Genomic DNA, 24,849 nt, shown 5'->3' on the forward strand with positions numbered 1-24,849 from the left:
GAGACAGGACTCAACTAATAATGAATACAAGGAAGGTAATATAGTAAATGCCAATCAACACGGATTTAGGGAAAATAGATCCCATGATGTGGGTGAGGTAATACCTTTTATTGGACCAATAAATATTGGACTACCTTATCTCTCTATTATCCTGGGACCAACATAGTTACAAGAACACTGCATACATAGAATTAAGATGGTACAAATTAAACGGATTAAAAGCTGGCTAACAGGTCACAAAATGTAATTGTAAATGGAGAATTATCATTGAATGCATGTGATTCTAGTGGTGTCCCAGAAAAGGATCAGTTTTTGGCTCTATGCTACTTAATATATGTATTAATGAATGGTAAGAAACATATAACCGTCACTGATAGAGTTTGCAGATGACACAAAAATTCAGGGGAATAGAAAGTAATGAAAAGGACAGGTCACTGAAACTGAGTGACCTGGATTGCTTGGGAAATGGGGTGAAAACAAACAACCCATGTTAGAATACGGTTATATGTAAATGTATACATGTAGAGACAAAGAATGGAAGCCATACTTCCAGGATGGGGGGGGCTCTATCCTGGGAACCAGTGACTCTGAAAAAGATTTGGGACCCTGGTGGATAATCAGCTGAACGTGTGCTCCCAGGTCACTCTGTGGTCAAAAAGGCTAAGGCGATCCTGGGATGCATAAACAGCAGGAATCTCAAGTAGGAGAAGAGGGGTTATTTTACTTCAATATTTGGGACTGGGTAATGTGATACAGGAGGGCCAGGGAGCAGTGGGAGAGTGGTCCTTTTGAGCGCCGGGACGTGGCCGAGCACTAGCTTGCCCACTGCTAAAAGCTCCTCCCCCAGCCTAGGGAGGAGCTACTGAACCAGAACCCAACCAAGTTCAGGGGACGACAAAGGCAATAACAGAAACATGTGGGGGGGGGGTCAAAGGGCCAAAACTAGGGAACCAGAAGGGGACACCGAGCAGAGAACCCCGCACAGCACCCAATGCTCCTCGAAGGTGTCGAGAGAGCCGGAGGACACTGCCCAGAGGAACTCTGTCTGGATACGTGAGCAGATAAAAGAATGAAAGACAGCCCCATAGTCACAGGGCCCCCACTCTGCCAACCTCCTCTCCCTGGTGTTACGAATGGACACCTTGGTCATGGCTAGGAGGAGGTTGACGAGGTAAATAAACAAGTGCAGGGAAAAGTGCATCCAGAACCTCAGTAAGAGCTGGAAGAGGGGCTGCAGACTGGTGCACTGAAGAAACACATGCGCCAGGTTCTCCCTCACGCCACAGAAGGGGCAGGCTTCAGGGACAAAGGTGAAATGCACCAAGTACGTGCCCGTGCTCACGGCTCCATGGAGGAGTCGCCAGCTGATATCCCCGGCAGGCCACAGAACTAAGGCCCACCAGGGTTCCCCACCCTCCACTGCTGGTAAAAGTTCCCGCCACTTGGTAGCTGGGTGGGACACGAGGGTGGGGAAATGCTCCCAGCACTGGCAGCTACTCCCCTTGTCAGGGTGGGTTTTTTTACAGCACTGGGAGAGCTCTTTCCCAGCGCTGGTGCTGTGACTACACAGCCACGTTAAAGCGTTGCCACGCTCGGTAGTGAAGACATCCCCTAAGTCTAGACAAGGGTGAGGGCACAGTGCCCCTCTTGCTTTGCCTTCATTCAGATGGGAGGCAGTAATTTATGGCAGGCATCTAACAGCAGAAAATTAACAGAACCCCACGATGGCTCAGCTGTGCTGGCTGACATGTTCAGTGTGAGAGAGCACAGAACCACATCTCCATCCATTCCCCTCCCACCTTCACCCATGGACACACAGTCCTTTACTCCAGCTCTTGACACAGCTCCGGGATTTATGCCTCTTATTCCTGCCCCCTTGTCAAATTGAGAGAGAGGAAACTTGTCCCTGAAGCGGTTTCCAGAGCTCAGGTGCCAGTTCTGCTTCTCAGAGAGCTTTTCCTGCGGTTTGCGGGCAGGGACGTCCTGCTCTGAGGAGCCAGTACTGATGGGACACCTCCCCAGCTGCAAAGGGAAGTTACTGGGGGGCAAGGAGAGGCCCTTCTGGCCTATGCTATGGAAGGACTGGGGGAGCAGGAATATCTGGGAGGACCATGGGAGAGAAGGAATGGTGGGGGCAGCTATAACCTCTGTAAATGCCCCCACCATTAATGTCATGCATCCTTAGTCAGGAATTCTCTCCCTGATGATTGGCCCATGGTACAAGAGATCCTTAGTTCAATCACTGGGGATCCCCATCACTGATGATCTTTGTGAAAGGCAAAGGAGGCCTTTGCAGCTGAGCTAAGATCTGTGCTCTTTCTCCCTCCCCACTTACGACTGCAGTTTCTTCTTCTCTCCACCTCCTATGAGGAGGTCAAATATATCCCGTCCATTGATAGCCACCTTTGAAGTTCAGGTGTGGACAAAGCACCCTTTCAGTTAGGCTAAATATGGGAGCAATTAAATACCCCATGGTTTAGTGGGAGCAAAAACAACAGAACCCACCACCCAAGGCATGGACCAGTATGGCAAGGCCTGAGTAGTAGGTGAGACAAGCAGGCTGAGGAGAACCCTAGGACTGATTGCAAAAATGCAGGGGCTGGGGAATGGATTTATGTTGCAGATAACTATCTAGAGGAATAAGGAAGCCAGCAGAAACCCAGAGAAGCATTGGTAATGTGGCTGTGGAGGAAGCCAAGAAAAAGCCCTTTGTTAGGGCACAGGACTGGCTACAAGCAAGTTTGCATTTCTACTGTGTTCAGGGAAACAGAGCTGTGTGCACCTTCTTCTTAAGTAAACAAGATTGTACCAAGAAATATGGGACATTTATAATCAATTTCTCCTCTTAATGGAAACAACCTGGAGAGGCCCCGAATACTGCTAACCACTTGGGCCGAGAGGCAACACTATAAAGAAATACAGTACACACAAAAAATGCCTTTAGCTCGAACTGCAACACAAAACCTTAACTCTGAATTCATAATTCCCCCACACGAAAAGAATAGATCATGTATCTTCACATTTCTAGAAAGCTTATGTTAATGTTGCTGATGTCACAATTAAAGTTTGTGTTACAGTTGGAGGTAGTGGGCAGTAGCTTGTGGAATCGCCAGGTCCATCAATAAGAGTGATTAACACAATCTGTAGGTTTTAAGGCTTGATAGAGAAGCTTCCGAGTCTAAGGCCAGCCATGCTCTCTGGTTTATTTGGGCAGATCCTCTGAAGCCTGCTTGTGACACCCCCCCCCCACCCGCACAGGGCCACAGACCCCGCAGCTGTGAACCACTGTGGTAGAATAGATCCCTGTCAGCCGAAAGATCTGAGGCTTTGTCTTCACTGCAGAGTTATCTTGAGTTTTCTACACTCAATTACTGTGCTTGAGTCAGCCTCTCTCAAATGAGAAGAGCCACACTGTGAATAAACAAAGGTCCTGCTGTGTCCACACTGGCACTGCACTCACTCAGGTGGGGCACTAAGACTTTTAGGAGCTCATCCCAAGGCTCTTTGCACAGCAGTGAGCTGAGCCACTCTATGGATTCTTTCCCAGTGGATGGTGGGAGAACTTGTCTGTCCTTTCTTGGTACACAGGGGGAAGAGTGGGAAGGCACTGGAGAATTAGAAGCACTCCAGTGCAGCTAGCTTGCATCCATACTACAGAAAGATCATGTTAGCTGGTGAGTTGTGCTAACTTAGGCTTTAGCCTGTGCCCCGAGGGGCCAGCTCACTTGAGTTCTAAGCACCACATCTTAAGGGTTTTTCTGTGTGGACAGGAGTCGAGTTAGGGCAATGCATATGGTGTAGCTCGAGTTAACTCGGCATCTCCTTTTGAATCTGAGCAATGTTATCTGCAGAATACAATGAAAATACTTCACTCTCACAAGCCCCATTCACACCTGGCAGTGCCAATCTCTTCTAACCATGTTCACTGCCACTACAGAACAAAGGGCGATAAGAGGACATTGTCTTGGGGAAGGTCTGTCTCCTCCGGCTCTCTGGTTTGTTGAAAGTCTAATTCCAACTCGGGATTTATGCCACCTTTCTCCCACAGCTTTGGGGCTCGCAGAGTCTGTGATTCCTGATTTAATACCTCCATCAAGATAAACAGAAGAGAAATAAGTTATTTAATGACTAATTCTCTTCAATCACATCCTGTTTTGTATGTGTTTGTTTTATTCAGTACACTGCACCTGCCGCCAGGGCCGGCCCACAACATTTTGGCACCTCAGGCATTAGGGTGACCAGATGTCCCAACTTGATAGGGCCAGTGCTGTCTTTTGGGTCTTTTTCTTATATGGACTCCTATTACCCCCCACCCCCTGTCCTGATTTTTCACGTTTGCTGTCTGGTCACCCTATCAGGCGGGGAGCTCAAATGATGCCCCCATGCCCCCTTGCTTGGGCCAAAACTTTGAAAGGTCTCAATTCTGCCTTCTTTCTGTTCTACTCCGCCCATGGTACTGCTCTGCTACCTACCCCAATAAAGGAGAACTAACAACTTTAAATGCCTTGTTCAAAAATTGTAAGTACACTTTACTATGCAGACAAGAAAAGTTACATTTGCTGTTCAGGCGTTTGAAAGTTAACACTGGCATTTTGATGTTTGAATAATCAAAGTGGTGCTTTCCGTGCCTTCTTGGTTGCAGAGATTTGAACTGCTTCTGCTTCCTGAAAGTCCACAGTGTGGGCCAGCTCATACTCTATTGAGATGGTTGCAAGGCCGACTAGCCTCTCCTGGGTCATTGTGGAGCGTAGATGTGTTTTTACTAATTTCAGCTTGGAGAAGCTGTGTTCTCCACTGGCAGCTGTTACAGGAAGTGTTAGAAGTATGCACAGAGCAACAAAATAATTTGGAAAGAGGGTGGTCATCTTATTTGTACACATATATTCCAGAACAGCCTTTGGAGTTGATCCTGTTGAAATGTATCTTGAAAGGGCTTTCAGTTCATCACCTATATCACTCGCATCAATATCACACATGTCATCATGTGTCAACACGGTCTCTAGTGCCCTGCATTGCTGGTTTAGGTCTTCTTCAGGTACAGTGAGGAGTTTGGGAATATCCTACAACATTCCAAATATACTGCTGTGATCCTTGAGCTGCATGAAACGTTCTGCAACTGATTGTATTGCACAGTCTAGCACCCGGTTAAAGAATTCAGCTTTGAATTGTTGTTTGGGGTCTCTTATGAGATTATCCCGTGCCTCACAAACAAAATGTCGTCTTCTTCAGTGACTCTTGTATTCTTAAATGGGTGGGGAAATAGCTTCAGTGTGAAGCTCCTCTACCCATTTCTGCGCACTCTTCAGAACGTTTTGAAATCCCTCCTCTGGCCGGAAGGAGTGTAGGTGGCTGCAGCGGCACAGGAGCCAGCCAACAGCGCTGGAGACAGGGGAGTTTGAGGGGGAGTTCGCTGGAGGAGAAGGACTGAGGTGAGAAGGCAAAGACAGACACAGAGGCAGCAGTGGTGGTGACCCAAGCGGTGGAGGACACAATGAAAACCTCATGTTTTCTTCCACAATATGGATAGGGCCCTCTTTAATGTTTTTAATGAAGTAAATACTCATGGGAACTGTGCGCTCATGGGAGACTTTAACTTCCCAGATATGGACTGGAGGACAAGTGCTAGTAATAATAATAGGGCTCAGATTTTAATAGATTCGATAGCTGATGAATTCCTTCATCAAGTAGTTGCTGAACCTGAACAATTGGGGATGTCATTTTAGATTTGGTTTTGGTAAGTTGTGAGAAACTCCTAGAAGAAATGGTTGTAGGGGACACCCTGGGTTCCAGTGATCATGAGCTAATTCACCTCAACCTGAATGGAAGGATAACAAAAAATAGATCTGTGAGTAGGGTTTTTGATTTCAAAAGGGCTAACTTTAAAAAAATTAAGGACATTAGTTAGGGAAGTGGATTGGACTGAAGAACTTATGGATCTAAAGGCAGAGGAGGCCTGGGATTACTGCAAGTCAAAGTTGCAGAAGCTGTCAGAAGCCTGCATCCCAAGAAAGGGGAAAAAAATTCATAGGCAGGACTTGTAGACCAAGCTGGATGAGCAAGCATCTCAGAGAGGTGATTAAGAAAAAGCAGAAAGTATACAGGGAGTGGAAGATGGGAGGGATCAGCAAGGAAAGCTACCTTATTGAGGTTAGAACATGTCGGGATAAAGTGAGAAAGGCTAAAAGCCATGTAGAGTTGGACCTTGCAAAGGGAATTAAAACAAATAGTAAAAGGTTCTATAGCCATATAAATAAGAAGAAAACAAAGAAAGAAGAAGTGGGACAGTTAAACACTGAGGACTGAGTGGAAGTTAAGGAGAATCATAGAATCATAGAATATCTAGGCATGGCCCAATAGCTAAAGAAATACTTTGCCTTTGTCTTTAATGAGGCTAATGAGGATCTTAGAGGTAATGGTAGCATGACAAATGGGAATGAGGCTATGGAGGTAGATATTACCATATCCAAGGTAGAAGCCAAACTTGAACAGCTGAATGGGACTAAATGGGGGGCCCAGATAATCTTCATCCAAGAATATTAAAGGATTGGCACATGAAATTGCAAGCCCATTAGCAAGAATTTTTAATGAATTTGTAAAAGCAGGGGTTGTACCACATGACTGGAGAATTGCTAACATAGTTCCTATTTTTAAGAAAGGAAAAAAAGGGATCTGGGTAACTACAGGCCTGTTAGTTTGACATCTGTAGTATGGAAAAAATTTTGAAGGAGAAAGTAGTTAAGGACATTGAGGTCAATGGTGAATGGGACAAAATACAACATGGTTTTACAAAAGGTAGATCGTGCCAAACCAACCTGATCTCCTTCCTTGAGACAGTAACAGATTTTTTAGACAAAGCAAACACAGTGGATCTAATTTAGCTAGATTTCAGTAAGGCGTTTGTTACGGTGCCACATGGGGAATTATTAGTTCAAGAATACTAATTATTAGAGAGGGTCATACTGAAAGGTGAACTGTCAGGCTGGAGGGAGGTTACCAGTGGAGTTCCTCAGGGATCGGTTTGGGGACCAATCTTATTTAATCTTTTTATTACTGACCTCGGCACAAAAAGTGAGTGTACGCTAATAATGTTTGTGTATGACACACAGCTGGGAGGTTTTGCCAATTCAGAGAAGGACCGGGGTATCCTACAAGAGACCTGAATGACCTTGTAAACTGGAGTAATAGTAATAGGATGAAAATTAATAGTGAGAAGTGTAAGGTCATGCATTTAGGGATTAATAACAAGAATTTTAGTTATAAGCTGGAGATGCATCAATTGGAAGTACCAGAGGAGGAGAAGGACCTCGGAGGATTGGTTGACCGCAGGATGACTATGGGCCACCAATGTGATATGGCCGTGAAGAAAGCTAATGCGGTCTTGGGATGCATCAGGTGAGGTATTTCCAGTAGAGATAAGGAGGTGTTAGTACCATTCTACAAGGCACTGGTGAGACCTCACCTGGAAGACTGTGCGCAGTTCTGGTCTCCCATGCTTAAGAAGGATACAGGAACAGGTACAGAGAAGAGCTACTAGGATGATCCGAGAAATGGAAAACCTGTCTTATGGAAGGAGACTCAAGGAGCTTGGCCTCTTTAGCCTAACCAAAAGAAGGCTGAGGGAACATGTGATTGTTCTCTATAAATACATCAGAGGGATAAATACCATGGAGGGAGAGGAATTCTTTAAGCTCAGTACCAATGTGGACACAAGAACAAATGGATATTGCGGAAGAAGACAAGTTCTTACTTTTAGTTTGCATGCAACAAGTTAGAGACAGTTTTATTTTTAGGCAATTGCAAGAAGGAAGACAGCCGTTTGGACAGAGTGTCTGTTTTTATGCAAATTTTTAAAGTATAAACAATGTAAAGCAAGTATTTATACCTTTTTATTACATAAAGCTCTGCTTTGTCTATACATTTTTTATATTGTATTTGTTTTTAACATGTTTTTGCTACAGTTACATTTTATTGTTCTTTTAAGGCAAGGTTTTTGCTTTGCAATTTTTGTACGCTTACACCAGTTTTGACTTTAGAAGTTTTGAGTTCTTAGGGGTTAGAGTTAGCCTGATTTTTTGCTTTTTTTTTTTTTTTTTTTTAACAGAACTAAGATGGCTGCACTTAAATGCCTTGTTTTACTTTCACACTCCCCTCTTTAGTGCTTTTAGCACAACCATCATTTTTAAACTTTTATTTTTATTAAACCTTGTATTTTTGATATTAGATTAAAAGGATCGGACCCATAAGTTTTGGTTGGATGTAACGATAATGCATAATTAGCATGAAAATGAAAAGTATTTTTGTTATTCTGTTTTTTATAACAACAATAACATATTTTTTAAATTAAACAAAAACAATACAAACATTAATGTGTTTACTGTAATAATATGCTGGAGTTATTTTGTAGCCTTAGTTACATAGCACAATATATTATAATTAGTCCATAAGATAAATGCTTTAGAGATGGTATGAAAGGCATGTTTTTTAATTTGATATATATTTTGAAGCACATAGATTTGGCCTTGTAATTTAGAGATTTTTTGAACCTTTGATAGGAGTGAGTGCAGGTTTTGGAATTGGTCGGGTATTAAGGTGGTTTAATTAAAGGGTATTTGAAGCCTAAGATTTAATTATAGGATTTTATTTGCAGGCCAATAGATAAGGATTTTTTGCAGGAATGGTGAAATTAAAATGTATGTTTTGCAAAGTGGTGACCTTAACGTTTACACAGCTGTAACTAGCTTGGAAGAGCAGGTGTTTTGTTAGGGTCGTTTTTTGTTTTCTACTTTTTTAACAAACGCTGTTAGAAACAGTGACAAATTTTTTTTGGCTTTAGCTTTTGTACACACTGAGGCTGTGGGGGCTTTAAAGGCCAAAAATGTTTATTGGCTTTTTATTTTTATGTAAACATTGGGTGTTATTTTAGGAGCACTGACAATAAATTGGCTAGGCATACCAGGGGAATTAATTTTTTTAATATTACCGTGAATTGTCTCATGTTATATGCATTTTTGTTACCGACCTGCAGGATTTGGTATGTGGGAGCCCACACCCCTTTAACCGGCCCGTATGCTTGGAAGGAGCACTGCGAGTGCCTGCAACTTTACGCTGAAAATGTTTCAGTATGTTTTTACGGCCACAGATTAGATGGCACTTTTGAAGCACTAGTAAGGGCAGTGGGCCAAGCCTGGTGCTTAAGGTCACTTTGAATGGCCGTTAGCTGGTTATTTAGGAAATTTTGAACATGCCAGATTTTACTGCAATTTTTTTTCCTTAGTAATATTTAATACCATTTTTATTAACAGCTTTTGGGTTATTAACCTAAGGGCGGAGATAACATGTAATTTACCCATTTCAGCTTGCACTTGGGTTAACTGTGCTTTAGTAATAAGACTAGTGGCCTTTTTTAGTTGCCCTGATTTTTTATTATGTTGTTGGCTTTTATAAATGTTTTCAATTGCTGCTGCACTATTGGCCCCACTTGACAGGTGTTTGACCAAATATTTTTTTAGAGGAGACACATGCGCTTTGCTCTGCTAACCGAATGGCAGCTTTTTTGGAGCAGTTGGGATAGATATATGTGACCTGAAAGCTAAATAGGGGAAGAGTAAATTTTACAGTTTTTAATATAGCATTAATTACTGTTACTTTGACACATTTCTTTTAGTAAAGTACCATACCACATTTATTGTTTATATAGTTTAAAATACTTTTAAGAAGCACTGACATGAATAGCATAGGGAGGGGTATATTGCAATACGGTACAGATTAGGTTATTAGTTACTGGGACTATTTTAGTACAGGTAAATTGTTGGTGGCAGAACACACCTTTTTTAAATATGAATTTGATTATTTACTAATTGGGCAACCAAAAACAATGAGGACCTTTTTAACGACATATTATACACCCCTAAAATGGCTTTTATATTAATCCCGCTATAAAATCCACTAATTTTAATTTTAGATTTTTGAGGCTTATTTGTAGTGATATTGTATACTTTTCTTTTTACTGACTAGTTTGTTTTTTATTTAATTGTTTTCATAGATAGGATATTTTGAACCTTAAACCGAATTTTTTAACCAATATTTAAATACATTATTAAAATGTGAAGGCCTTGGCCATTGGGTTTTATTAGAATATATGGTGTTGTTTGTATTTGGATGTGTTACGGGGGTAGAAGTATCGTGGAGGGAATGGCGGGGGCAGTGGCAACAAGGCACCTTTGGTATTTGTTATCTGAAAGCGAATTAGGGAGGGCAATACATGCTGAAGGTACTTATTGAAAAACACAGGGCGCAGCCTTGGAATAAACCCCCAAACCCAATTAATACCACACTTTTAAGCATGGATTTTACAAGGGTTTTTTTTGCCAGTGTATAATGCTACGCCTTCTTTACCAGGGCCAGTTTTTAATGTTTTTTGTAGTTAGGAATTTTTGGACTTTGGCGGTTTTAGCAGAGTGAGAGGCTTTGTTTGTTTGTTTGTTTGTTTGTTTGTTTGTTTGTTTTGGAGCAATTGTGGTTTAGTACTGTGGAAGAAAATATATATTTTTTTTAGTTTGAATGCAGCAAGTCAAAAAGAGTTTATTTTTTAAGCAATTGCAAGGGAAGAAATACAATGGACAGAGAATACCTTTGCCTTAGTAGTTTTTTAAAGTATAAACAATATAAAGCAGTATTTATACCCTTTGATTATATAAGATGATGTCTTTGTTTATACTTTTTTTGATATTTTATTTGTTTTTAAAATTTTTTGCTAACAATTACATTTTATTTTTATTTTAAGGCAAGGTTAAACAGCTTTGCTTGCAGTTTTTTATACGTTTTACCAGGTCTGCCTTTACAAATTTTGCGTTATTATGGTTCTGCATTAGCCTGACTGTTGCTTTGTTTTTAAAACAACTGAGAGGCCGACATTTCATGTTTTTTAATTTTGCTTTTACACTCCCCCCCTTGTGCATTTTTCAGCACAACTGCCATTTTAAATGTTTTATTTTTATTAGATTTTGTATTTTTGATTTTAGATTAAATGGTTAGCCTTATCAGCCGTGACTGGATATAACAACAAAGCATACTGTTTGAACATGAAAGGTATTTTTGTTATTACATTTTTTACAACAACATATTTTTAAACTACACAAAAACAATATAAACATTACTGTTTTTATTGTAACAATCTGCTGGGGTTGATTTATAGCCTTAGTTACATAACACATTACATTATGATAGACACTTTATAAACTGTGGAATGCATGGTTTTTAATTGAATATATAATTTGAAGTGTAATATAATATACTTTGAAGTACATAAACATATATGTATATCAATGAAGTACAGAAATACAATATAACTTGAAGTACATAAATTTGACCTTGTAATTTAGAAACTTTTTTGAACCTTTGGTAGGAGTGGGTGTAGGTTTTGGAATTGGTTTGGTATTAAGGTAGTTTAATTCAAAGGTATTTGAAACCTAACATTTAATTGTAGGACTTTATTTGCAGGCCAATAATGGAATTGTTCGCAGCAGTGATGAGATTAAAATGTATATTTTACAAAGTGGTGGCCTCAACATTTACACAACTGTTACTAACTGGGAAATTAGGTGTTTTGTTCGGGTCGTTTTCTGTTTGCTACCTTTTTAACAACCATTGTTATAAACAGTGACGACTTTTTTTGGCTTTAGCTTTTGTACGCACTGAAGCTGTGGGGGCTTTAAAGGCCAAAGTGTTTATTAATTTTTTATTTTTATTTAAACATTAGGTGTTATTTTAGGAGCACTGACAACAAATCGGTTAGGCATACAAGGTGGTTTAATTTTTTAAATATTACGGTGAATTATTTAACTTTACCTGCATTTTTTTTAATGGACCCGGCAGGATTTGGTATGTGGGAGCCCACATCCCTTTAACCGGCCCGTATGCTTGGAAGGAGCACTGCGAGTGCCTGCAACTTTACCCTGAAAATGTTTAAGTCTGTTTTTACGGCCACAGATTAGATGGCACTTTTGAAGCACTAGTAAGGGCAGTGGACCAAGCCTGATGCTTAAGGTTACTTTGAATGGCCGTTAGCTGGTTATCTGGGAAATTCTGAATGTTTGAACATGCCAGATTTTACTGCATTTTTTTTTTTGCCTTAGTGATATTTAATACCATTTTTGTTAACCGCTTTTGGGTCATTGAACTAAGGGTGGAGATAACATGTAATTTACCAACTTTAGCCTGTACCTGGGTTAACTGTGCTTTACTAATAAGACCAGTGGCCTCTTTTAGCTGTTTTCATTTTTATTATGCTGTTGGCCTTGAAATGTTTTAAATTGCTGCTGCACTCCTGGCACCATTTTATAGGTGTTTTACCAGAGTTCATTTTTCTAGAGGAGACCCCTGGCCTTTGTTGTGCCAACCGAACAGCAGCCCCCGTGGAGCAGTTTGGAGATATAAAATTGACCTGAAACGAGATAGGGCCAAACAAATTTTACAATTTTTAATGTAACATTAATTACTGTTAATTAGTATTTTAAAACATTTTTTTAAATAAATACGGTACCACATTTGTTTAAAATTTTTTATGTACCTTTAAGAAGCATTGACATGAATAGCATAGGGAGGGGCATATTGCAATACGGTACAGATTAGGTTATTAATTACTGGGACTATTTTAGTACAGGTAAATTTTTGGTGGCAGAACACACCTTTTTTAAATATGAATTTGATTATTTACTAATTGGGTCACCAAAAACAATAAGGACCCATTTTTTTATATATATACTACAGACCCCTGGAATGGCCATTATATTAACCCCATTATAAAACCCACTAATTTACATTTTAAATTTTTTAGGCTTATTTGTAGTCATGTGATATACCTTTACTTTTACTGACCGGTTTGTTTTATTTAATTGTTTGCTTATATGGGATATTTTGAACGTTAAAAATATTTTTAAACAATATTTAAATAAATTACTAAAGTGGGAAGGCCTTGGCTATTGGGTGTTATTAGACTATATGGTATTGTCTGTACTTGGATGTGTTACGGGGTGATGGTATAGTGGAGAAAATGGCGGGGGCAGTGGCAACAAGGTGTTTCTGGTATTTGTTATTTAACAGCCAATCAGAAAGGGCAATACATGCTGAAGGAGGAAAAGCAATACCAGAAGAAGGGACCGGCTGATTAGTAGTTGAAGTGGAGTTATTTTGAGGCCGAGGGGCTTTTTTGCAGGGAGAAGCATGGGTTCAGGCCGTGAGCTCTTGGCACTTTACAGCAGTGTTGGTAGTTAGCAGGACTTGCTAAGGGCCTTTTTAGCGTGGGGCCAGAGCAGTTTTGTGGTGACGGACCTGTACGTAGACCCAGTTACCTGTTTTTTAACCAATGGCAGGTTGGTTGAGGTTTCTTGGAGCAGGACTTTTCTTACCTGTGAATACAGAGACCTAACACATTTTATTAATGCCTGGCAGTGTTCTGCAGATTTTACAGCTGCTTGGACCCATTTTAAGCCCCCATTCTTTTCTTGGGGCAGTTAGGTTTTAATAAAACCCCTTATGTATTTTTAGCTCATTTGACTAAAATGTTTATGGCCAAATGATTTTAATTAAATCATTTTTTTGCCTGGATTTATTTGCAGACCTTTTTTTTGGAAAAGGGCCCCCCTTTTTTTTTCGACTGGCTGCAAAGAAACGAAGAATTTCTTTTTTTTCCCAGCATTTTGTAAAATTTAACTGCTTAATTTTTTTAGCAATTATAGAGTTAACTTTAGTTTTTTAAAATTGCTTATTTTTTAAAATGGCACTTAAAATAGTAAAATGTAAGTTAATTAATTGTTTTAGGCATTTAAATGTTTGATGCTTGTAATTAGCTATGCTTTTAAAGTTTTTAACTTAAAAAAAAAATAGTGTTGCTTGCTTGGGCCCGATTTTGCTTTTTTTGCTGAACTGTTCCTTTTTATGGGTACAAGCCTTGTTTTATTACCACTTTAGCAAGGAGGGTGGGCTTTTTAACTAGCCCCCACCCCTTTGGGTTATTTTTTTGGAAACATTTTTATTTCCAAGGGCTACCCGGGTGGTGGCGTGTGAGGCTGGCCACCTGGGCAGAATGCATGGCCAATTGGCGTTGTCACTGTTTCATGTTTTTTACGGCAGACACATGGCCATTGCGGCATATGCTGAGCACCACCTGGTTAAATTTTCACATGTTCCTGAAGGGCTGGTACTTGCTTAGCCAGGGCTTTCAGGTGGGTGCGTTCCGCTTTTTTTGCCTGGAAGTTTTGTTTTAAGGCTTGCAACTTGTTTTGGGTGGAGGTTTGAGTTGCTGCTTGGATAGTGATTTATGCTTTTAGTTGCTTCATTTTTTTTAGCTGTTGGGTACACATATTTTTTTAATTTTTTTTTATTGCTTAGTTTTGCTATGACTTGGGGTAGACCCACCTGCACCCTTTGTTTGCAGCCTGGGGTGGAGAGAGGAATGCTAAACCGTTTTTTTTTGTTTGGTTTTTTTTTTGGTTTTTAGGCATACTACAATGGAGAGTGGGGCTTATTTTTAATTATGCAATTTTTAACCTATAATACCAACAGTGCCAAACAAAGCAAACGTAAAATAACAAGGATAAAACAGATAGATGGTGTGCACTGTTCAGGGCTTTTTTCCTTTGCAATTTTTTCTTAAACTGTCTCAGATTTTTTGTTACCAATTTGCCTGTGCCTTAGTTAATTAGGCTAAGACCACAGGATCGCAGGGGCTGAGATGAAGAGCACACACCATGTGACTGAATTTTAAATCTTTATTAATAAACTAACACAGTGGTGAGTGTAGGAACTGCTTTTACGTTACTTAAAGGAAGAAAAAACATTAATACTTAAACCTTGACCCACTTTTATATATGTACACACGCTGCCCGGGCTGGCCAGCCCTGGGGGTAGGAGAGAGAGAGGTGGATGGTAGGTTGTTTTGTGTATAGATTGTTTAGAGGTACGCTGCAAAATTTTGTAACTTGCTTTTCCTTTTGGGAGGGATTTTTATGCCCTGGGTTTTTTGGGGCATTCCTTTTAGGGATCTTTGCTTGGTATTTTAGTTTAGGCTGGCTGTTTGTGGCCTTTTTAGCGTTTTCAAACCATTCTGGCTTTAGGGTTACAAAGGCAGACTGTTGGGTTTTATCGGGCGGCCAACCTTTGCAAATGTAATTTTAGTTTTGCAACTTATTTGCTTTTTGTTTTATGTGTGTTTATTATTTTTTTTACAGCCAGCTGGGGCTGAAAGCAGTTTTTTTTGCTTGGCTTGGTCTCTGTTTTTTGATTTTTGAATGCAGGGCAGCTTTTTTTATTTTTAGGCCAAACTGACTTTTTCAATTAACCCTTCCCTCGCCCCCCCCCCCTTTTTTTTTTTTTTGCATTTAGCTTTAACTAATTGTGGATATGGAAGAGCTGAGAGGGTGAACAATATAGTTTGGGTAGGGAGGCATTTGGTTGCATTACATTTAGTTTTTAAATTTTGTACTTGAGTTTTTAATTGGGGGGGGGAGTTTTTTAGCTTTTGCACTTGAGACTTATGGAGGTTTTTGTAGCTTTTTTTTTTTTTTGAGGTGTATGATTTTATTTAAATTGAAGGTACCTTTTAGAGGGAATTGTTTAGAGGGATTATTATGTAAAAATTTTAATTACACAAGGGAGTATTTTGTTCGCTTAGCGGCTTATAAAATAGTTTCCCCAGTTTATTTTGGTTGCTGTGTTAGCTGCTTAAAAGCTAAAAAGATTTTTACACACTTTAGGGAAAGGTTTTGCGGGGTAGCAGCTTATAATTAGGAAAGGCTTTTACTTTTTTGCACTGTTTGCTGGGTCGTGAGGTTTGGCTGACCCCTCCCCCCTTCTGCTTTTTTACTTAGAGAGTGAGGGCCCTGGTGTGCGTGAAGTTAGCTTAAGTCCCAGACCTTGATAGCGGCATTTACTTTTTACACATTTATTATTTACTTTTATTTTATTTACTTTTATCTTTAGATGCATTTTTAAACTATAACCTTAATGTTTTATGTTTGGACATAATACACCCTTATTGAGGCAGCAAAAATTTTTAGCATTGATTAGGTTTGACCTCAACCTCAGATTGGGGGTGCGGAAAAAAGTTTTTCAGCACCACTTTGCATTTGGCCTTGTTGCATAATAAATGAGTTTGCATGGCGTGAGCCCAAAGGGACAGACAGCCCCATGGTTAGGGTTTTGTTTTTTGGTTTTTTTTTGATACCCCAGTATCGATTTTTAAAGGTTTTTTTTACCTTTTCTTTGGTGCTTTGGGCTTTGAAGGGGAACGGTTTGTAGTAGTTGCTGCTGTTTTAGCCGGGCATCGTTATCCGAGTCACGGCACCAAATTGTAGAAGAAAACAAGTTCTTACTTTTCGTTTGGATGCAACAAGTTAGAGACAGTTTTATTTTTAGGCAATTGCAAGAAGGAAGACGTCCGTTTGGACAGAGTGTCCTTATGCAAATTTTTAAAGTATAAAAAATGTAAGGCAAGTATTTATAGCTTTTTATTATTTATGTAATAATAAAGCTTTGTTTTGTTTATACTTTTTTATGTTTTATTTGTAGCAAAAAAATGTTAAACAATTACATTTTATTGTTATTGCAAGGCAAGGTTAAAACCAGCTTTGCTTTGCAATTTTTATACGCTTACCAGTTTTGCCTTTATAAGTTTTGCATTAGAGTTAGCCTGACTTTTGCTTTCTTTTCAACAGAACTAAGATGGCTGCACTTAAATCCCTTTTTTGTTACTTCCACAGGAAGTTTAGACTTGAAATTAGACGAAGGTTTCTAACCATCAGAGGAGTGAAATTCTGTAACAGCCTTCCAAGGGAAGCAGTGGGGGCAAAAGACCTAGCTGGTTTCAAGATTAAGCTTGATAAATTTGTGGAGGAGATGGTATGATGGGTTAAGATGATTTTGGCAATTAATTGATCTTTGACTATTTGTGGTAGATGGGGCTTAGTGGCCTGGGACGGGATGTTGGATGGGATGGGATCTGAGTTACCCAGAAAAGAATTCTCTGTAGTATCTGGCTGGTGAATCTTGCCCACATGCTCAGGGTTCAGCTGATTGTCATATTTGGGGTCAGGAAGGAATTTTCCCCCAGGGCAGATTGGCAGAAGCCCTGGGGTTCTTTTGCCTTCCTCTGCAGCATAGGGCACGGGTCACTTGCTGGAGGATTCTCTGCACCTTGAAGTCTTTAAACCATGATTTGAGGACTTCAATTGCTCAGACGCAGGTGAGAGGTTTATTGCAGGAGTGGGTGGGAGAGATTCTGTGGCCTGCACACAACACTCGCCATTAAAGGCATGTGTTCCGTATGGCTGATGTCAGGTGTGCAGTCCAGAATAACAGGGTAATATCTTGCTGACTTAAGATCTCCCACAATCATCCATTTGACTTTTGTTGCCAGTAACTGAATGATCTCATTTTGAATGGTTTTCCAAGGTAGTAGTGTGTGTACACTTCTTGGGTGATGACACTTCTTAGAAGCTCCTGGAGTACAGCACCAAACTCAGCCATCAGTGCCACAATTTTAAGGAAGTTTCCATTGTTTGGCACATACAGCTGATCTGAAATGCCAGGCAGTGCTAGGTTTTGGGTAGCAAGCATTCTCACAATGGCAAGGAGCCTTTTCCGAACATTTTGCCAGGAGAGAGACTCTGATTCAATCTTCTCTTGATGCTGATCATCTATGGTGGCCTTTAACCTTAGTCTCATCTCAAGCTCTTTCCACCTATGGAATGCTCTCTGGTGATTTGCTGCCTTCTCATGGCATGCCAGATTTCTAGCCAGATTTTTCCAGTCCTTTGTTTCTGTAGAGCCCAAAGAGGCTGGAACATTAGAATGCAGTATTCTCGATTTTTGAATACATAAGCCGTGGCCTCTCCACTTTCTCACCATTGGGGATTTCATGCCAGTAATGTGTTGGATGGGAACTACTATTTTCATTGTCTTTGGGGAACATGAAGTTTTTCACTTGCTGTGGCCCATGCAGTACAAGGAAGTCCCTCAGGCTACTGCTCAAGTGGGTCCACAGTCCTGGATCATCTAGACTCAAGGAATTCAACTCAGCAGCAGCAGTTTCGTGCGCCTCCACCACACTCTTCTCTGATCTACACTTTTCTTCAGGAACGTGCATGGTTCCATCCATTGGAGATGCAGATATGGATGCTGCAGTAGCTGCCAGGTCACCTGCACTCTGACTAACTGGAAGATCAGGCATCTCCTCACCACTCACATCCTCACTGGGGCCGGAAGGCTCCCCCTGAACATTTGTGTCTACGTATCTCAGGAGAGCTCCTTCCTGCTTAGATGAAGACAGCAAAGGAAGCTTTTCTTTTTTTCTGAATGCTGCCTCAGAGGGACGTTTTCTTCTTTCACTCATGACTGCTGTTCTGTGCCAGCTATAGTGGCTCCCAACACTCAATTGAGGGGGACAGATAAGCAGGCTGGTAGCAGGGCCTGAGTGAGGGAAGATATCAGCATCTTAAGGGCCTAACTGGCTCCTACTACCTTAGCTGACTTCCTGTTCTCCTCACGTGGGTTCAGGGAAGCAGCAGGAAACAGGAAGCCCCCTGAGAAGCTGGGGTTAATCAGTCCAGGCTCCTGGGGATGCTAGAGAGGTACATAAGAGGCTCCTCCTCCTCTCTCTCCCTGCAGCTCCTGCTGCTTTCTGTCATTCTCTCTCACCTTTTCTCCTGCCTGCCTGTTATGTCTCTTGTGCCCTCCTTCCTCCAGCACAGCACCCCACCCTCTCTGTGCATCTCGAGCAGAGAGAATCCACATGCACCAGCAGCAGACACAGTTTTCTACACTCTGGGTCCTAGTGGCGCCCCCCACAGTCTGGCACCTGAGGCGGCCACCTCAGTTCACCTCCTAGTAAGGCCAGCCCTGTCCTTTGGGCACAGAGCACCTAAGTCCCACTGAGGTCAGCCTGGGAGGCTGGATGTGCACATTACAGGAAGTAGACTGTCAGAGCAGCATAATCTACTGAAAAACTGTGTATTGCTCATTGCAACCCAGGCTCTCACTGTGTGGCTCTTTGTCCTGCCTCTGTTGTGTAGAGCATGAGCAGAGGTTTATGAGATGGCGGCTGCTGCTGTGGCCAGCCATCTCAGTACGTTTCCCATTGTCTCTCTTCTGGCTGTGGATGCTTGACTGCAGCAGCTCCGCGGAGGTTCCAGGCTTGCTCTTTAATGTCCGTTCTCCACTTGCTTGGATGGCGCTTCATGGACCATTGAGTAGCCTCCTGAAAACATCCCAGTTGTGGACACAGGCACCAGCAACCAATTCTCCAAGCCAAACTCCCCTTCGCAATCCAGAGAAACAGCCTGGAGCACAGGGTTTGGCCCATGCTGACTGCAGACACCACAGCTGCTGCACGGTGACTCCTGTGACCCCTCTAGCCCATCAGCACTCGGCTCTCCTGCATTCTGCTGAGCGGCTGAGATCTGGGGGAACAGAAACCCTTTGTTAGAGATGGAAAATCTCTTCACAGGGTCACTCTGTCAATCGCGGCCAGACGCCTTCCCTGTGAAACCCCAAATGTGCAGCCCCTCGGATTCCCACAGGGGAGATCTCTGCTCATTCACTGGTCACCCGTGACTGCGGTCTCTGATGGGGAATGTAGAGGGGTCTCTGCAGATGGTCCCTTCTACAGCACCCATAATGGGAGGAGGTTTGGCCTTGTGATGTGAGGCATGGATCTGAGACTTAGGGCTCCTGGATTCTGTGACTCTGGAAGGGGGCGAGGTCTAGTGGGTGGAGCTGGATTGGTTGACAATGAGTGAGCGGAGCTTGTGCTGAAGGACCCTGGTTCAATCCCCCCCAATTCCTGTGGTGTCTACATGTGGCCAGTGATGAGCTGCCAAAATCTTAACAACCGGTTCCCTATAAGAAGTTCTGATTTAAGGGATGTGCCCCAGTATGTATTTTTTTGTACCAACAGGGTTACCAAATGTCTGTATATTCCCGGGAGGAATTTTTAAATTTTAAAAATTCCTCCTGGACGGCGATTTAAGAACCAAAAAGCCTGACCTGTCTGGGAAAATACGGATGTATATTAACCCTGCCTAAAGTTCTTTTTTAAAAAGATGGGCCTGTACTAGAAATGAGCTCCGTTTCACATGTGTGGGTCCCCGCCACTCCCTGGGGGTGTGCTAGGGTGACCAGATGTCCTGATTTTATAGGGATAGTCCCGATTTTGGGGTCTTTTTCTTATATAGGCTCCTATTACCGCCCCGGCTCCTATTACCCCCCACCCCCTGTCCTGATTTTTCACACTTGCTGTCTGGTCACCCTAGGGTGTGCACATGTGTGGGTCCCAGCTGCTCCCTGCCCCCCTCATTGAAGCAGGTGTGCAGGGTTACTGCCCTGGGAACAGCAGGGCACCAGTGGATGTGGGGGTGGGAGCAGCAGGGGGTGGCTGGAGACAGGGGCTGGCTGCAGGAAGGGGGAGCGGGGGTGGCTGGAGACAGGAGCTGGCTGTGGGCAGGGGGTGCAGCAGGGGCTGGCTGCAGGCAGGGGGTGCGGGGGTGGCCGGAGACAGGGGCTGGCTGTGGGCAGGGGGTGCAGCAGGGGCTGGTGCAGGCAGGGGGAGCGGCAGGGGGTGGCTGGAGACGGGGATGGCTGCAGGCAGGGTGGTGGGTGCTCACGGGGAGAGCAGCCGGATGCAGCCCAGGCCCGGCAGAGCAGCCGGGGACCCACCAGGCAGCAGCGGGAGCCCCAGGGCCAGGGGAGCAGCAGCAGCCCCAGGGCTCGTGTCCAGGGCCAGGTGGCAGCCCACATGGCTCCCGCAGCGCAGCGCCCCCGGTGGCCGGAGGAGGAATTACATCACTTCCCGGCTGGAGCCCATCAAAGCCTCAGCGCCCCCTGCAGGGAAGCGGGTTAACAACCGGTTCTAAAATGGCTTCAAAATGTAACAACTGGTTTGCGTGAACCAGCTCCAGCTTACCACTGCATGTGGCCATGACTTTACTTACCTGTCAGTGTAGGTTGTTCAGACTATTCCTGGACACATGGTACATCTGCTGCTGGCCATCCCTGAGATGTAGGTCCTTCATCCACACAAGGACATGGCATATCAAGGTCAATCCAGCAGCTCCCATCTGGTCTTCACCTCTGCAATGGACGGCTAGTCCGACCCTGACCAGAGAAAGGCAGGGTGGTGTTCTTCAGGGGAATCTGCTGGAGCTCCCGTATCCCCCGCTCTAGCTCTCTCCCCCACATGGGAAGGAATTTCCAAAGATACCACTAATCGTGGATAAACAAAGCAGCCAAGATGAGGTCAGTGTGGGTTGATTTACTGAGCAGACTGGTTCTAAGGGAAGAACAGATTTCTCTCCTGCTCTAGGGAGATTCCCATTGGAAAAGTATCTGATGGCGGGGTAGGGGCAATGCAAGCCCCCAGCCCCTTGAATGGCAGGAAATCAGGACTCGGGGAGTTAAGGGGTGTCTCTGTCCTGCTGCAGGGACCCGGCCTGGAGAGCAGAAAGGGCACTAGTGGCGTTGACTTCTACCTGTGAAGGTGGCTGAAGCTTCTTGCAGACATTAGAGTCGAAGATCCTCACACCTCCTTTGGGGATCCTTTTCCCTCGGAATAAAATAAGGAGAATGACATGTGAAGCCCAGGTCTGGGATCCAGGGAAAAGGCAGGATCTCAGCCAGGCTACGCACCAGGAACCTGATCTTTATCCCAAGAACCACAATTACCCGGATGAGGTTTTCTCCCCCATTTGCTTCCAGGTTATTTATTCACAGGATCCATTCGTTTGCTTTGCTGCGTTTCCACTCTCTGCATCTGTTCATTGGTTTAAGTAACATTCTTTCAGTTTTTGCTTCTGTTTCCTCTTATTACAGGGTAGCATCTGCTTAGCAAATTAAAAAAATAAATTAAAAACAAAATCCTGATTCTACATTGAAGAGGAAAGTTTCTGAGAATTTGGCTACAGAACTTTAGTGTCTGCATATGTCATTCACTATTATTTATTTTGGTGCAGGTCTGATGCAATCTGCCCACCCAAGAATACCCACATGAAGCACGGGGTGCCCTTAGAATACCAGTTAAAAGAGAGGAAGAGAGTAGATTAATAGCGGGGGGGGGGAGGGGAAATCCAAACAAAATCCAGTAAATCAGCACTTCTCTGCATCACTGCAGCACCAGTCCCGGGAGCAATATAGGTTAAAAATCTCCATTGTTCTTTCCCCCTAGAACCATATCTGAACAGAAAAAGGCCTTCAGCCAATTATTTCCTTACACTCTGAATGGGTGAAATTCAGCCCTGGGCAGACAGCCAGGGCAAGGTCTGTGCATCACAGCTGGTTTAAGTGGCACTTCACTGCCCAGGTGCTGTGAGACTTTGGTGGCACTGTTTTCATCCTGGATTGGAACAGCCAGTGGGAATCCTGTGAGGTACAGAGCAGAGAGAGGTTGGGGCCACAACGTTCACCTCAGAGGCTGAGCTTCTGCAGACTTTTGGGATGTTCCCATCTGAGGAGGATGATTTTGGCCAGCCCTAGTTCAGAGCTTTCAGTCACCTCAACCGTTGATTCTCTGGCACAATTGTTCTAATGTATCTGAACTTTTCAGGCCTTGCCCCCACCTCTGACACCCCTTGTACCTCACCATTGCCCTCTAACAGCCCCTGTCCCTTCTCTTGAGCCCTGCCACGCCCAAATACAGAGAGTAGCTCATGCTCCTCCTCTCTTAGACCTTCTTCTTACACGATCCTTCCTTACCTTTTGACAAACTGATCACTGTGCCCTTCCCCAGCTCCTGGAGGAATTGTGGCTCCTCAGGACAACCTGGGAATGGGTGGCTCCTACCTCCGGGTGGGGTGTGTGGTTTTCCATCTAAGCATCCCTGAGAGCCAGTACTTCTCGATTTCACAGGATGAGGTCATGGCTCCCCAAGCCGGGCCAGCTGCAGGCTGCATTGCTGTTGGCGACATGGGCAGATCCCAGAGCCTGGAAAACAGAGCGGGGAGGAAACCTTTGCTCATTTCCCTTTCAGAGCCCCTTCGAAGATGGGCCAAGAGGGAAGGAGAGGACGAAGGGCAGAAAGTGAAGCTGCCCCTGTGGGGAGGGCACTCCTGTAGAACCCAGTCAGTTCCCAGCTCTCCCCCACATTGCTCGGTGTGACCTTGGAGAGGTCACTTCACAACCTTCATTCCCTGTCTGTAAAATGGGGGTACAAGTCCCCCCCCCACAGGGAGGAGAGACCCATTTTCGGCCAGGGACTCAGACACTCTGGGCACAGATTGTACCAGAGTGAGGGAAGGGACCCAGAGTTTGCTCCCTTGACCCAGGGGAGGAAGATGTTATCAGAAGGTCAGCAAAGGGGATGGGCCAGGAACTGCTGCCATGGACAGAGCTTAGGGATTTGGTCAGTGCCAGGGACTTTGTACCTCCCTTCAGCAAATGGCTTCCCTCTTGCCATCAGCAGTCCACACAGTATCTGAACTCCTTCCTAGTGTCCTGAAGGGGCTCCCTTCTTTCTTCTTGCATGTGATGGATTCGTTGACCCAGGTCGATAGCTGGGAATTTTGGAGAGGTCATTTGTAGCATGACATGAAATCAGTGGGAAATCTACATTTAGCAAAATAAAGGTTTCATTGGCCTTTGCAAATTCAGAACTGATCTGTCCTCTCAATCGACAGTACATGTTCAGAAGAGGATGAAGCGCACCATCGTGGTCAGGTGATCTATGAGAGTCAGTTCCATCATGTGGCCATTTGATTCGGTAAAATTCCTGGCAATGGCTGCCCATGGCCAGGGCAGGGTCTCCAGAGGCCTGAAATGCCAAGGAGTTTGGTGCGTGGTGCCTTGGTGAAAGCGCAGAAGTCACCTCAGTCAAGCTAAGTCTGAATTTCAGCACACATCTGGCACCAACAAATGAAGCAGGCCCTGGTGGTCATAGTAGATGCTTCTACTTCCAGGATGAGCGCTGAGCCTCCAAATAGGTGCAGTAGTGAAGGCAGTTGTGAGCTGTTTGCGGGCTTTTTGGAACTTGGGTGACCAAACGAACGTGGCCATTATGTGGAGGAGAGCCCTCGTGGGGGTTATTGGCTCTGAGAACCCTGGGCCGAAGCAGCAGTAAAGCGGGTGAAGTCTAGGAAGCGCTGGTCTTCTTGAGGACTTCAAACTTCGTCCCATCTATGAATGGCTTCCACCTTATTTGGATCAATTGTAACATTTTCCGGGGAGAGGATGTACCCCAAAAACTCTGGAGAGTTGGCCGGAGGTACGCTTTTCCAATTCTGTGCTGAGACCATGTTGCCGAAACCTCTTCAGGTTCAGGTGTGGTGCGCATGCTGCTCTCGGTTCTCCAAAAAAAGAAGGCTGTCACCTGAATAGATGACACTGCGCAGATCCACAATGGCCCCAAATACATCACTGATGAAGTGTTGCAAGGGCAGGGGACCGTTAGTTAGCTCAAATGGCATGTCTGACAGTTAAAATGTCCATAGTGTGCTTTGAAATCTGCCTTCCATTTGTCCCCTGCCCAAATGAGTGTTAGATTGGAAATCCTCACGGATGAAGTTTGATGAACAACTTTGCAGATTTCCTGCGAGCCAACAATTGTGAGATTCCCAGCAGGGGGTTATGGTTCCAAACGATCCTTTTTTTCAGGGGCTGATTGTCTAAAGAGAGATATAGTAGAGTCCTACATTTCTTCTTCCCCAAAAGGGCCTGGGCACCTGTGGGAAATGCTTATTTGCTCATAAACTCTTAGGACCGGTTTTCAGGCCTGTACGCAGGGAGAGCCACGAATTCTGGTTCCACCAATGTGTAAATACTGGTGAAGGCAACTTTCAACCAAGGTTGCAGGTCAAGAGGGCAGTCATA

At 43.6% G+C, this 24,849-nt stretch overlaps 1 long non-coding RNA gene across 1 annotated transcript; it reads right to left on the reverse strand.

Annotated features, from left to right (window-relative positions):
- Nucleotides 1–21,156: 21,156 nt before the first annotated feature.
- Nucleotides 21,157–23,620, reverse strand: LOC141989889 (uncharacterized). Its single transcript, XR_012640028.1, has 4 exons — nucleotides 23,409–23,620; nucleotides 22,741–22,968; nucleotides 22,260–22,407; nucleotides 21,157–21,869 (listed from the first exon to the last, which is right to left on the reverse strand). It is a non-coding gene; the product is annotated as an uncharacterized LOC141989889 (long non-coding RNA).
- Between the last annotated feature and the right edge of the window lie 1,229 nt (nucleotides 23,621–24,849).

Source organism: Natator depressus, chromosome 6 (assembly GCF_965152275.1).
Source record: "Natator depressus isolate rNatDep1 chromosome 6, rNatDep2.hap1, whole genome shotgun sequence".
In the NCBI taxonomy this organism is placed as follows: Eukaryota; Metazoa; Chordata; order Testudines; family Cheloniidae; genus Natator; species Natator depressus.